This window comes from Stenella coeruleoalba (assembly GCF_951394435.1).
Source record: "Stenella coeruleoalba genome assembly, chromosome: 2".
Taxonomy (NCBI): Eukaryota; Metazoa; Chordata; class Mammalia; order Artiodactyla; family Delphinidae; genus Stenella; species Stenella coeruleoalba.
In genome coordinates this window covers 82,406,232-82,420,573 of record NC_137147.1, presented here as the reverse complement: position 1 = coordinate 82,420,573, position 14,342 = coordinate 82,406,232, and the positions used below count along the sequence as shown (strand labels likewise).

General features: G+C 42.0%; 1 long non-coding RNA gene across 3 annotated transcripts in view; it reads left to right on the top strand.

The window, feature by feature from the left end:
- LOC307181773 overlaps window positions 1–14,342 on the top strand; it is a 752,523-nt gene that overhangs the window by 164,190 nt on the left and 573,991 nt on the right. For all 3 annotated transcript variants that reach the window (XR_013827034.1, XR_013827035.1, XR_013827036.1), the window contains exon 3: window positions 10,410–10,472. This is a non-coding gene — a long non-coding RNA (uncharacterized lncRNA). The remainder of the gene's footprint in view (window positions 1–10,409; window positions 10,473–14,342) is intronic.

Sequence of the window (14,342 nt, the reverse complement as noted above, 5' to 3'; positions counted from 1 at the left end):
GGGCGCTGCTCTTTGTTGTGGTGCGCAGGCTTCTCATTGCGGTGGTTTCTCTTGTTGCGGAGCACGGCTCTAAGCACGGGGGCTTCAGTAGTGTGGCACGTGGGCTCAGTGGTTGTGGCACGCAGGCTCAGTAGTTATGGCTCACGGACTCAGTTGCTCTGTGGCATGTGGGATCTTCCTGGACCAGGGCTCGAACCCATGTCCCCTGCCTTGGCAGGTGGATTCTTAACCACTGCGCCACCAGGGAAGCCCGTCAATGGACTCTTGAATCTTTTTAGCACCCTTTTCTTCCTCAGTTCTCTCTTACTTCTTGTCTCCAGCTGGGATGCTTTCTTTCCTTCTCTGCCTTCTTTATAAAGGCACTCATTGACACATTCAAGGGTCTCAGTCCCCACCTGGGCTTTGGGGTCTATATCCTGGTGGGATCTGTCCCAAGTCAGGGATACTGCCTCAATGCCTTACTCATATTTTCTTTATTTCAGTTCATTTTCAAGGGATTCTTTGTTATAAATTTACTGTGATTTCTTTCAAAAGCCTTAACTGAGCACCTACTATGGGTCAGGTACTCTGAGCCTTGCCTTCAAAATTACTCATACTGAATTGAAGAAAACAAATGCTTAAATAAGTAAACATGAAGCAGAGTCAAGTCTCATGTTGCTGTTTTACATATGTCTGTACATCTACGTATGTGTACATACGGCAGTGTTCTATGGGGTTGCTGTCAGACCCTGAAAACGCCCAAGTCCTTGAATTCGTTCTTCCTGTTTTATTTCTGACTGGTTAAGAATTTAACTATTTACATTAGGGGTTGCAAATTCATATGTCTGCATGACTCAGGTAGAAAATATAAATGAAATAAGTTGTAGGGCTTTGGTGTATTGGCGAGAGCAGGCCCAGCTGAGGGAGGTCAGTGGCTAATCCAAGTTGTCGGATTATTGCTACTCAAGAATGAGGATTCACTCTTGCCGGCTCTTTTGATTGTTCGAGAGAACTTGGAAAAATTAGATTTCTCGTGTGACATTTTCCAACATTATAGCATGCTATCGGCTCCCCCAAAACCCCACCTAGAGCTGAATATAGCTCCTAGTCACCAATTCGTAAGACTGATTTGCACCAGGCACGCAGACTTCTTTGTGAACATTTTAGCTCAACTGGAAACCACATGGGCTGATGTTATGGGCTCTCAGTCACCATGTGTCAGTTCATCTCCTGTGGTTCTGATGCCTTCGGTCCTCAGCTACCATGCGTCGCTGTCTATGCTCTGATGATCCATTATCTTCTGGAAGATTCACCTGACGAGTTGCTATTCACATGGTAGGGGCTCCCAAGAGGTCTCCCCAAATCACTCGGAGCCCTGTTGTTGCTTTGAATACCCCTGGTTTGCTCTGAGTTCCATTTTCTCTTCCTTTCCTTATGTGAATTCTGCCTTCCCTGAATTCTGCTGTAGGATCTCCTTTCCTTTGTCCCATGTCATCTGTTCTCCTGACCTCCTGGCAGAGGCTGGTTAGCTGTTTATGAAAACTGTTGCTTCTTCTTCCTGGGCACATGGTGAGATTGCATTTCCCAGCCTTCCCTGAAGGTAGGGGAGACCCTGCGACTGACCAGGTTCCATGAACTGACCCAAACTACCTCCTGTGTCCAGCACTCCCCCCTGCCCTCTGCCTCCGCCTTTTGCCTTTCCTCATCCAGTGGCTCAATGCAGATAACCATGGCAACCTTAAAAGCCAGTGTTGAATATGGCAGAGACACAAAACAGAAGAATCTTGGATCCCTGCGTCAATACTTGGGGGAGAGCTGCCTGCTACTCAAAAACTCCTGTTTTCTACTTTATATGAGTGAGAAATTAACTGCTCCGGCATTTGAGCCATTATCTATTTTGGCGTGTGTTAGTGACTCTTAGATGTCTGCTAGATTACAAGCAACATAAAATCAGAGAGACTGCTCTATTTGTCTTTTCCTAGCTGGATTCCTAGAACCTGAGCATAGTGGTGGACACACCAGAGGTGCTCAGTTAATGCTTCGGGAATGAAAGAAAGGAAAGGAGAGGAGGGACTGGTACCATGCAAGCGATCACACATGGTTGCTTTACTCCTAAGACTAAATCAAATGCTGAGCCCCACACTGAGAGTCTGAGTGAAGGGAACCCTCTCTGTCCCCTTTCTAGGAGGATTGCTGTCATAGGTCACCCGAAACATAATGTTGGTTGAATTAAGTGCGTTAAAAGGTAGCTCGCCAGATCCTCAGAGACTTTCCTAGGAGGAGCACCTGAAGAGGTAAACGTGCTTGAAATTGGGGCAAGAAATACAAAAAGAGAAGCAGGTCTATGCGATGCTGTGGAAATATTTCCAGCAGCCAGTTACTCTGTGCTTGTCTGTATCAGGTCACATGTCCACAGGAAAGTTATCTGGACTCTGAATGTTTGTCTTGACTTGTTTTACTGGGGGAGATGAGGTGGGGTAGGGAGACCAGAGGAGTAGAGGATCTTAGAAATCATATTTTAAAGGGAGTTTTTCATATCTGACTTTTACTAAATTGCATAGAAAGTCAGCAGATGGCATAGAAAGTGAGCAGCTTGCGTAGAAGGAAAGGGGAAACCCCTCTTGTCCTGTGTCATTGTGGTGTTGAGCAAATTTGTATTTCTGCATTCTCAAGCGGGTATAAAGAAAGCACTTCTGTCTTAGTAGGGGACAAAAAGCTGCTTCCCCTGTACCTTTCTGAGTTGCCCCATAGCTTTCAAGCACATTTCCTCCTCCCCCATCACACACAAGCTGCAGCGCTGCAAGGTTGTGCAATGACCTTGTCACTCTTTCGAGTCCTGCTGGGCATTTCACAATTACAGTGTAATAGAGAGCATCTGCGTCAAGGTCTGTTCGGAGCCTTCCTGTTTGGTTGCGCTTCAAACAGCTCTTTAGCTGTTCTTTTCAAAGAGTAATATTTAAAGTGTACAAATAAGCATCTGAAGTTATTTTCACCTAAGTTAAAGATTGATTCTTTTTTCTTTTTAAGAATCAAGTTAAAAAAAAAAACAGTACCTTTTCCCACCCTTACCTCATGCCAAAACACTTCAGACTTGCCAGGGTAATCTGCATTTGGGCACAGACTGAGCTTGAGAGAAGGTTGAGCCCAAAGGGAAAAAAAGGTTTGTGAGGGTTACGTGCAGATGGCGGGAGGTTTTATTTTTAATTAGGGGCTGATGGAGAATGGAAATCTGTATGTAATCTGAACCTCTGCATGCACGCTGGTGGACACTCTATGGGGGAAACAATGGGAACCTCTGTTGGAGCTTTATCTGAACTGCAGCTCTGTTTTCCATACCTCAGTTGTCCAGGTAACTGTATTGTCAAAGGCAGCGACTTAACCGTAGGGAGTTCTCAGCCCCAGGGCAGGGAAACTGTCTACGACCTCCTGATGGTGATGGGGAGGTGGGGAAGAGGGAGGGGGTGGGGGGAGAGAGAGAATGAATCACCTTTGCGAACTGAAATACCTTTGTCCCCCAGCACTAAATGCTTGTTTCCAAATCTGGAGCAAGTACCCAGAATTCTTCTTTCTCTTCCTTCTGCCTGAAAGGATGAATCTTTGCTCTGTGTGCTCTCCTAGTTCCTGGTCATCTTACAGCTTCTTGGGGGACCAGTTAGATATCTAGACTAAAAAAGGCTTCCTCTTCTCCCCTCCACAGCAACAAGCTGCACTTGGTAGTTATTGTCATAAATGCGTGCAAACTTACTTGCTTTTCTGTCTTGAAAGTTCACATAATTAATTGTCTTAACCTACTTTGTATATATATAAGACTAGAGCCAAGTATGTACATTGCCTCATCAGATAGGGGCTTTGCCTGACTGGTCCTGACTCTTTTCTGTGTATCAATATTTCTTGGCAGAGGTACTTCCATTACACACTGCTGTCCTGGGACTGGAGATAAAAGCACCCTGACACTTAGCAATAATGGATGAGCTAAGTCTAACAGAGAGAATAACTCAGTGATTTAGGGTTGGGGTGAGGATGATAAACATATAGTTGTGCTTTGCTCAAATCCAATCCTCTTGCCTGCCCTTCTCTCCTTTTGAAATAGATGAGTTCTTTCTAAATAATATGGGATGTGGGAAGAGAGCATGATAAGACATCATTTGAGAGAAATCCATCCATGTGCAGACAATCCTTGAGAAGGATTAAAAAGGATAATTTCTGGATCGTTGTAAATTTATTAAACAGTTTTCTTCCAAGGAGTTTGGGAAACATTTGTAACTGAATTTGATCTAATTCTTTCTTGAAGATCTGAGAAGAAATTCAGTCTGAGTTCTGGGAAGGAGTATGTCCCTTCTCTTGGGGAAGGAGGTAAATAGGAAGGCAGCCTTGAATGTAGTACAGGGGTGGAATCAGTGAGATGGGGAGAAGAAAGGAGAGGAGTGAAGCTTCCAAAAGAAAACCAAGACTCAACGTGCTTTTCAAAATAGCTTGTGAAAGTTTTTTTAAAAAACACTCTTATTTTGTAACTTATTGTCAGTAGACTGGGGCCAATTAAATTATGATACGTAGCAGTAAGTGTGGTAAAAAAAAAAAAAAAAAAAGCACTAGAAGAAAAAACCCTTGGGAAGGAGAGGAAGACTGTGACCACATTCATCCATTAAATGTTTTTCTGTTTTTAAAATTTAAAACCTATCTCACATTGTTGCTGTCTTTGCCCAACTTAAAAACAATGATTGATCAAAAAAAAACAATGATTGTTCCTTGTGGTATCTGAGAAAGGTGGGCCTGAAAGAGGTATTCCAGATGTAAAATTCAGATTGCTTTGGCAGGTAATGCAACTGAAGGCTTTTATTCTGTCCGGTTTTCCAAGCCAGAAGGACACACCTGAGAGGAGACAGATGCAAAGCTGAGGAATAAGAAAACCCAAGCTGCCCTTCTGAGAGAAAAATAATAGTCCTTTATAGTCCTGTTTGGGCATCTATAAGGGCAGCTGTACCCAAAGAGGGAATTTCAGGAGGATTGAGTCAAGGAGTGAAGAGTGGGTATTTTCATGTGGGAATACATCCTCAGGAGCAAAACTGATATATCTTCTTGGATTTGTGGTTATAACGTGGGTTATACTCAAATATCAAACAGAATTTCATGGATCAAAGCCCTATTCTGATGCATTAACAAAATAATTAAACATTTTAAACAGTGAAAGTAGAGGCTGTTATTTTCACCTATTAATCAGTCCACAATGTTTATTAACCTAGTAATGTTTGGAGGCTGGGAAGTCAGTGGGTTAGAGAAATTTAGATTTCAGTTTTGAATACTATGTTCTGCTTTATTATGATCTAGTTACGTCTTTCAAGGCTTCTTTAAGTGTTTCCTTCATAATCTGGACACTTACGTCTACTGCTCCTTGCATTTATTGTGATTACTAAGAGCTGTTCACTTTAGTAAGAGCTTGTGCTACCCCTCACAAAAAAAAAATGAGACCAGAGAAAAAAAAAGAATGAGACCAAAGAAGAGATCCTTGTCTGCAGGTCAGACCCAGGTCAGCACCTGGGACTCTTGTAACCAACAAACTGAACTAAGTTTGGAACTGGAGGCTAAAGATGGCTGTAAGAATAATTATGAGAGTCAGTATTAATTGGGTATTTATTATGTGATTAGTGCTAAGTGTATTACCTATTGCGATGGTTAGTTTTACGTGCCAACTTGACTGGGCTAAGAAGCATCCAGATAGCTGGTAAAACGTTATTTCTGGGTTTGTCTGGAATGGCGTTTCTGGAAGCGATTAGCATTTGAAACAGCAGACTAAGTAAACATGATTCACCCTCACCAGTGTGGGTGGGTATTGTTCAATCCATTGAGGGTACAAATAGAACAAAAAGGTGGAGGAAGGATGAATTTTCTCCTTGAGCTGGGACATCCATCTGCTCCTGCCCTTGGACATGGGGGCTCCTGGTTCTTGAGCCTTTGACCTTGAACTGGGAGTTACATTATCTGATCCCCCCGTTCTCAGGCCTTCAGACTGGGACTGAATTATACCACCAGCTTTCCTGGGTCACCAGCTTGCCAACAGTGTATTGTGGCATATCTTGACCTCCATAATCACATAAGCCAATTACCATAATAAATCCCTCCTCATATATCTCTATATGTCCTGTTGGTTCTGTTTCTCTGAAAATGCACGTGTACTTTCTCTGTTAATCCTTGAAGCTGTCCCATAGATAGAACCATTATCCTTTCTATTTTACATATGGGAAAAGTGAGCCCTAAAGGGCTTGGCAACTTGTATGAAGGTACTGCTGGCAAGTGGCAGGACAGGGATTAGAACCTTGCTCCGTCTCACTTTGGAACTTGAACGGGACCCCCATGTGTGAAATTACTTCCAATTTTATGACAGTCGATGCAGAAGACACCATTTGCCCATAAAAACCCTTCAGATAAATCCTCTAAACTGGAGGTTGAATTCTGTGCTGAAGTTCAGTCACTCAGTTTACAGAGTGTTAAACTACTGACCTAATCCCTTCTTGAAGAAACTCTAAAGGCAAGTGAGAACCAAATAAAATATTAGCACCAGAATGAGCCCCAGTGGACTGCTTCACCTTTCTTTCTCCTGAGAATGTGCCTCAGTTTAATTTACTTCTACAAATGTTAATTTAAAAAATAAGTATATAGTCCAGTACTATGATAAGTACTATGGTAAGTACTGTTAATTAAGGCAAATTAATAAAAGCAAAATATGCTTGAAACCGTTAGGAGATCACATTTGAATCTAAATAAAAAATATAATTCACTTAGCTCCCCAAACAATTCTGTGTTGAAATGTCCCACAAGAGGAGTATCTTTGGTTTCTGGGTGATCTGATAAAGGGATACTTTTCCAAGTATCTGGATTGAATATTTGCTTTTGCCACCTGTTGGTCTGCACCGCACAGGCCTTCAAGCTCTGTACTTGCGAGCTTCAAGACTGAAGAAAGAGCTCAGAGTTGGTGACAGAGACACTATTGGTTTAATGGATAGGGGAATCTTACGTGTCTGAAGCAAAGTCTTGGAGTGACACCCCACTGTATGTGGTGGATGGTGGGGCAGGACATGGTCGCAGTCTTGGCTTCCGGTGGAGGGGGTGGTGGGGAAGGGAAGATTACCAGTTATAGAGGGAATGTATGTCAGGTTGGCTCATGGGTTACCAGGGAAACTAGCAGAAGGGCAAGCCCTTCACCGCCCCTTTGGTAAGAACAATCACTAGCTGGGGGCTGGGGCAAGTACATAGGAAGGTCAGTTATGTGAGTAGGGTGTAGGTGAAACAGGTACTGGTCAAGGAGGGGATGTACAGAGAGCAAGAGAACAGCCGTCTTGGGTGGTCTGACCATATACCATCACTGGGTCCACCCCAGAGAGAACTAGCTGAACCATTCTCTGCGCCTCATACTTGGTGCTCAGTAAATATGAGCCAAACAAAGGACATCTCCTAGGTCTGATTAAGGATATCACTGAATGGCTCCATTGAGTCAGATAAATCAGGAAGAAACAGCTGAGGAATTTTGAACCTTCCAAGAAAGAAATGCAAGTAAGCACTGGGAATTTATAGGAGACAGTTGTATCTGCTGCTCATATTAAAATACCATTTGATTAAGGTGTTTAAAACTTAAGCTCTTATTCCTGACTTTTTAAATATCCTATTAATAAAGTACAATTTGGTCTGTGAAGTGACCCTTGAAATATTTCTGGGTTATCCTTTAGGTCATCATGCGCCCGTTCATATATACAACCCCCGAAAATCTTCAAGTGAGTTTATCGGAAATAGAACCCATCCTTGGTTTGGGATCAGCGTCAGTCTGTAGGGGTTGTTCTGAAGGTATTTGGCTTTTGTTTTTGTTGAAGCCTCTGTGGGTTGTGATAAGGCATCGTTTGGATGGTCAGCTCTGTGTGTCAAGGAGAATGGACTATGAATTCAGACCCAGCTGTTGGCAAACAGACTTGTGTGGGTACAGCTGTGATAAATTCGTAACACTTATGACAACTGACCAGGATGGTTCTTTTTATATTGTGGCCATGATAATATAAAGGAGGGAATTCACTGCAGGAGCAATGCCCATTTGTTAGTGAAATCTGTGTAGACGTGATATGCTATACAGATTTTCAGTTCTGTGCTTCTGTTTTCCCATCATGATCGAATGAATGAAGTGTACAACCTTCTTTGTTTATTAATGAGCTTGTTTGGAATAAAGTTTGAACACCATTTATGAGCAACACCATCTCCTGCGAGTGGACATTATTTCAGAGTTTTCTGTAAACTGAAAGTCAGTGAGAGTTTACTTTTGCCTTTTAAGGAGAGGTGTTACTAGGCTCACCCTTTGATTGCCATTTCCTGAGAAAAGCTTTCTGTTATTATAATCCTTGTTGACCAATAAATGGGCCAGGGACATGCAGCTCTCGGAGGCGCACCTCTACTCTTCACCCTCAGATTCCCCTGAACCCTTGATAGGAGAATTCTTCAAGGAATGAGAGAGAACCTGAGGCTAGGAATGGTTTCCTTGTGATGTTCCTGGAAAGGTTTAAAAAAAGCCAGTGTGTTAAATAATAGCTTTCCAACTTAATAATTATAATAAAAATAAAATCTATCTAATTTATGGCCTTCCTCCCGAGTTCCCTGTACTTTATGTACATTCTCTCTAAATTTGACACAATACCTGTAAGGTAGTTGGTATTATTGTGATTTCATGTATAAAGAAGAAAAAACTTGTAAAAGTTAGGTAACTTGCCTAAGACCACACCTAGTCTGCCTCCAGAGCCTTTTCCTAGTCTAAGGATACTTACTGCAACAACAAAACCTGCTGCTTTTTGAAAATGGTCACTCAGACACACACACACGGTCTCTCTTGGGTCTAACAGACATGTTCACATCATGATAACTATGGCACATGTCCTCTGTTCCTGTAACACGGGACATGGGTCTGATGTGACACCACCAGAATCTGGATTGAGGCACTATTTATGTGTAGCAGCAGAAGACCACCTGCTCAGAGCAAGAGAGGGAGCCCGCTGGATTGAAACGGATAACAATGCATAGTACCTAGTCGTCTTATAAGTTGTAAAGCAGCTGATCAGACTCATTGGGAAAAAGCAGGGCATACCATCAGAAGCATCACAAAATACTCTCTTTTCTCTTTGGGAAAGTCAGTTCCTGACTCTGCTCAGGTCACATGCACATCACTATGATCAAAATCAGGCTCCTCAAAGGAGCAAAAATCCATCCCCTGCTGCAAATCCAGGCAGTGTGGAGTAGCCGCTTTGTGTGCTCTTGAGCTGTTATATGCGATACAAACAAGCTTACGTTTTCTCTATGGTGTGGAAAAGGAGTTTTGCGAGTATTTCTTTATCTGTTCTCTGTTTCAGCAGGATTATGTTCCTCTCCATGTCAGGCTGCCGTTACTTTTTGTCATTTATGTAGTTTGCCTTTCCAAATTTCTCAGATGACTGCACCTTTCACATTCCAGTTGCCTTTTCATATATAGCCCAAGACTCCTTCAATCAGCTCTTCTATCAAAATGTTCAGTTGACATTTATCCAAATGTCTTCCTCGCAGGGCAAAGGCAGCTACGCTTCTGATATCTTTTAGAAGACTAGACAAGAGGACAGAGGGAACCAGATCCCAGTGAGAGAGAGACAGCAACCAGCTGGATTAGTGCTGTTTACACAGAAGGGCTTGGAGTCAGAGCTAAACAGCTGTCAGGGTGTATCCTCACACTCTGCAGGGCTCTGTGATGCTGTAGAAATCCCAGGAGCTCTATTGGAGATGAATGAGTCACTGGGAGCCTATTTCTGATGCTGGGGTCCCAACCTGGCAGGAAATTTGTCGTCACACAGGCATGTTCCTAAGCGTCCATCTATGATTGAGCCCCCAGAGGGCCCTTCACTAATTTCCTGTCACACAAGCCAAAAATAAACTGAGGATCCACATTGCAAACTATGTGAAAAATGCTCCAGAGAAAGCATTTGCATTTTTTGTTCATAAGTTCAAGTGGAACCAAATCTCCGGCTTAGCTTTTGACCCCAGCTGAATTCCTTGCTTCAGGGTTTGGGCATCTCTGGCATGATTATTGGAGAGATAGATCGTTAGAGGTTATCTTAGCAATGAGGAGTTCTGCATTTGTTTACGTTGTATAGTGTGTCAGAGTAGAAGACAAAATTGTCTATATTTTGGATTTCCCATCTATTCTTTCTCAGCAGTCTGATATAATGTGCATTTAAGAGTGTTCTCCTTGGACTAGAGGTTAGTCTTAGCCATCATTCTCAATATTCAAAGTGGTTGGAGAGCTTCTTCTTTTCCCTGTTCTGGTCCAGTTGACCAAGGTTAACGGGATCTCAAGTGCCAGGAGAAGGCTGTCTACCAGTTCCTTGCATTTGACCGTGGGTGGACTTCACACATTCACTGTTTCTCTCTTTTACCAGGTGGTTCTTGGTCACCTTCACCTCCCATCAAGCAGCCTCCTCTTGCTGAGAGACGTCACTCAGGTAACTGCAGTCAGTAAGCAACTATTTGTAAAATCTGCCTTGCTCTTCAAATTCCTCTTGCAATTGTTTTTTGTGTTCATTGTCTATCTTCAAATGGTTGCTTAACAATTTCTTTATATTAGGGTATATATTTGTTGCATTATTGAAAGAAAATGTAATAATATCCAAAACTATACAGTACTGTTGGGTCTGGCATATAACAACACCCACTGAGGTGTGCAGCAAGTATTAAATAATTAGACAATGGGGGAATTGTTAGGTAGATGTTGCAAAGTGTCTTAGTGATACTTAGGGAAAGTGGTTGGGAACACAGTCCTACTATAAAAATTCACTAGCAGGCTTTTAGGGATGGATTCGATTTGTGTAACAAGGGATTCCTGCATTAAACTTATAAACTTAAAATTTGTGACTAGTTTTGACTTTTCATAATGGCGTATGCAACTCAATTATGTCAGAGGGAGGCTAGGAGAGAATGCTCATCTGTCAGATATCTTCCTTATTTTCTCATCTTCTGAAGCATATTTAACAAGATCTGTAGTTGAGGAAAGGAGAGAGGAGGAGGTTGGAGAAGGGGAGTGATTTCTGGTAACCATCCTCAAAATAACTAAGGACAGCCTTGACATTATACATATTCAAGGATATTAGTGGAGAAATATATAGTGGGCCCTTTTCAACAACTCAAATATTCAACTTGATTTTAATATCAACTTTCTCTAGTGAAACATACTGTCTTAAAAAGTATGCTCCTGCATCTTCCGTTTGAGAACTTCATGGAGTTTGTACTATTAATGGTCTCTATGCTTATTTTACTTTATTCTTTCTGTGTACATTCCCCAGTCTCCACTTGTGGAAGACACTTATGGGAAGTATGATAGCAGTAAATACATTTAGTGCTTCTCACATGACTAATAAGTTAATAGCCTATTTTGAGTAGTTGCAATTTTGAGTTTTGCCAAGGTTTTTCTTCCTTTCTCAGTCTTGCTTGGCTTCAAAACAGACTTGTTTGACCTTGAAGAGATGGCTCCTTTGACATACATTTTAAATCAAGAATATAAGTTTCTCAGCTTCTCATTGAATGAGATGTTTTTATTAAATGCGTTTGAGGTCAGATTTTGTCTGTCTGCATTTCACTGTTTTTTGATTATTTTATATTCCACCTCAGCTTCAATTCTTCTCCAACCGATCTCAGCAACAACCTTCTACACGGCCCAGTGAAGGGACTCTAGGGAAGGAATTAAGCAAATATCATAAAAGGCTCTATGAGGCAAGATTTGTGGATAGGAAGACTGGTTATGAAAAATCAAGTTTTCAAAGGTTAGGTAGTTGCTTGGAGAGCAATGTATGAAAGACTGGATCAATTTCCATTTAGGAAACCGACCTAAGAAAGCATCCTTTGCCATAGGAAAGGGTACCTCTAGGGTAGTTCTCCTGATTACCAGGCTGGTGTTCTGTTTATTACACCACGTGGCTAAGGAATCTTTGTTTCCAGCTGCAAACAAAAAATCGTATTGAGTCAGAGGTGAAATAGTCATAATAGGGCATTATATTTACATTTCCTTTTGTATTTACTCAGAAATTTCGTATCTGTCATTCATTTATGAGCCAGTTTCGTAAAGTGGAAAGGGCATTGGACTTGGAGCCAGATAATCTACTAAAACCAGCTAACGTATCTTGCCCTGAAGAATCTTAAGGAGCCAATGAGATATTGTAATTGACAGTCCTTGTAGTTTTTATCAAGCTAGGAACTTTTCACAGATCCCTTTAACTCTGAGCCTTGATATCTTCCTCCATAAAACAAAGGAGTTAGGTAGCAACTGAGCGATCTCTAACTTTCTCACTCTCACATTATTATTATTTTTTTAAACTTTGGGACGTAAGTAGAGTCAGATCTGTGGTATTGAGATTTATAGGAAGAAGTATATATTTGGTCTTCCACCAGGTTTCTGGCACAGAGCTTCTAAAACCCCTGGAGTTTCCTGTGCTGAGAGTAATAAAGGTGTCTTCTCTTATGTCAGTGAGGTGACTTCCTTAGGACTGTGCCAGTTGCCAGGGAAACCAGCAGAGGGATTACAGGGTTGGAATTTTCATCCCCTCCACACCCACCTCCAGGGAGGAGAGAGTGGCTGGAGATTGAGTTCAGTCACAATGAACGGCTAATGATTTACTTAATCATGCTTATGTAATGAAGCCTCCATAAAACCCCCAAAAAAGACAGGGTTCAGAGAGCTTCCAGGCTGGTGAACACACGGAGGTGCTGGGTGGGTGGTGTGCCCAGAGAGGTCAAGGAAGCTGCAAGCCTCTTCCCAAATATCTTGCCCTATGCATCTCTTCCATCTGGCTGTTCCTGAGTTATATCCTTTTATAATAAACCAGCAATCTAGTAAGGAAATTGTTTCTCTGAGTTCTGTGAGCCTCTCTAGCAAACTAATTAAACCCAAGGAGGTTCTATATAGGTTCTCAGATCTATAGCTGATGGATCAGAAGCACAAGTTACAATCTGGAGTTGTGATGGGCACTCAAAGTGCAAGGGGATGAGCCCTTAACCTGTGGGATCTGATGCTATCTTCAGGTAGATAGTGTCAGAATTATGTTAAATTGTAGGACACCCATCTGGTGGTATGTGAGAATCCCTTAGAGGTGTGGAAAAACCCCACACATTGGAACTGGGTGCAGAATCACAAGACAGTTAAAAAAAAAAAATCCTTTTCACAAAAGAGGAACTGGAGGAAAGAGGTAAAGTGAGTGGCCTGACTGACTGGGGATGAGAGATGAGCAATCACTTGCCCCACTCAGCGGTGTTTTCCTCATTTGTCTTAGATGCTGGCAGGGTCAGTTGTATTCTATGAAGAGCTTCGTGTGGCCCTCATACTTGGACAACCTTTTACTGAATGCAAATGATTTTAGGATACAAAATAGCAAGGTCAGACCTCAGCTGCACCCCAGAGGAGCTCTGATCTCAAAGAAAAATTAGCAAAACTACTTCTCTGGGTAAAATGGAAATGTTGGGGGTCTGTGCTGTTAGCACCTGTGAAGAGCTGCATGACCCCGTGGGCAGGGAGGAACATTATCCTTCCAAGACTTGTTACTTGTCCAGTAAGTGGGTCTATTTCCTCTTAAAACCAGAGGTTCTTATCTTTTTGATTTGTGAATTTCATGATGGGTAATATCACTTTACAAAAATGCAGTTTGAACCATCACAGATAATTTTTGCAAATAATTTCAGTGGGTCAAAAAAAAAATCCCCTGGAAACTGTACGACAGCCCTCTTAGGTCATTGGTCCTGAAAATTTAGTACACAAATGAATAACACTGGGACAACATTCTCAGAAATTCTGATTCATTAGATATTAAGGAGCTTGTCCTAGTATTCTGAATTTTTAAAAGCACCCAAGAGAATTCTGATTCAAGCGAGCAGGATTCAATACTAAATAAACATTGTCATAGGGGTCCCTGGCTTTTAGTTAAGAGACACTGCCGTGGACTGCCTTAGAATTCCAGTGTTCCTGAGTTCATTCCCCAAATTAATATCTTTCTCAAATTCAAAATCTGAAAAGAAAACCCAAGTCCCCATCAAATGAATTAGGCACACTGGAGCAAAAACCAAACACAAAGTAGATTTTTGTCCTGACTGAGCCAGTTTGGCTGGCTTCCTGGTCTGGCATCACCAGTTGCATATTCAGTTTCCATGTCCCTGGGTGACAGGATGCCTGGCTTCATACCAGTATGGGCACTCATCAGCTACACTGTACAGTACAAGAACTGTCATATAAGAATGGGCTAGTCTCTGTGAGACCATTCTGGGTTTGCTCTGAAGTAGCACCATCAAAAGAGTGGTTACAAATGGAAGTTGAGATCAGAGCCAGAGAAGTG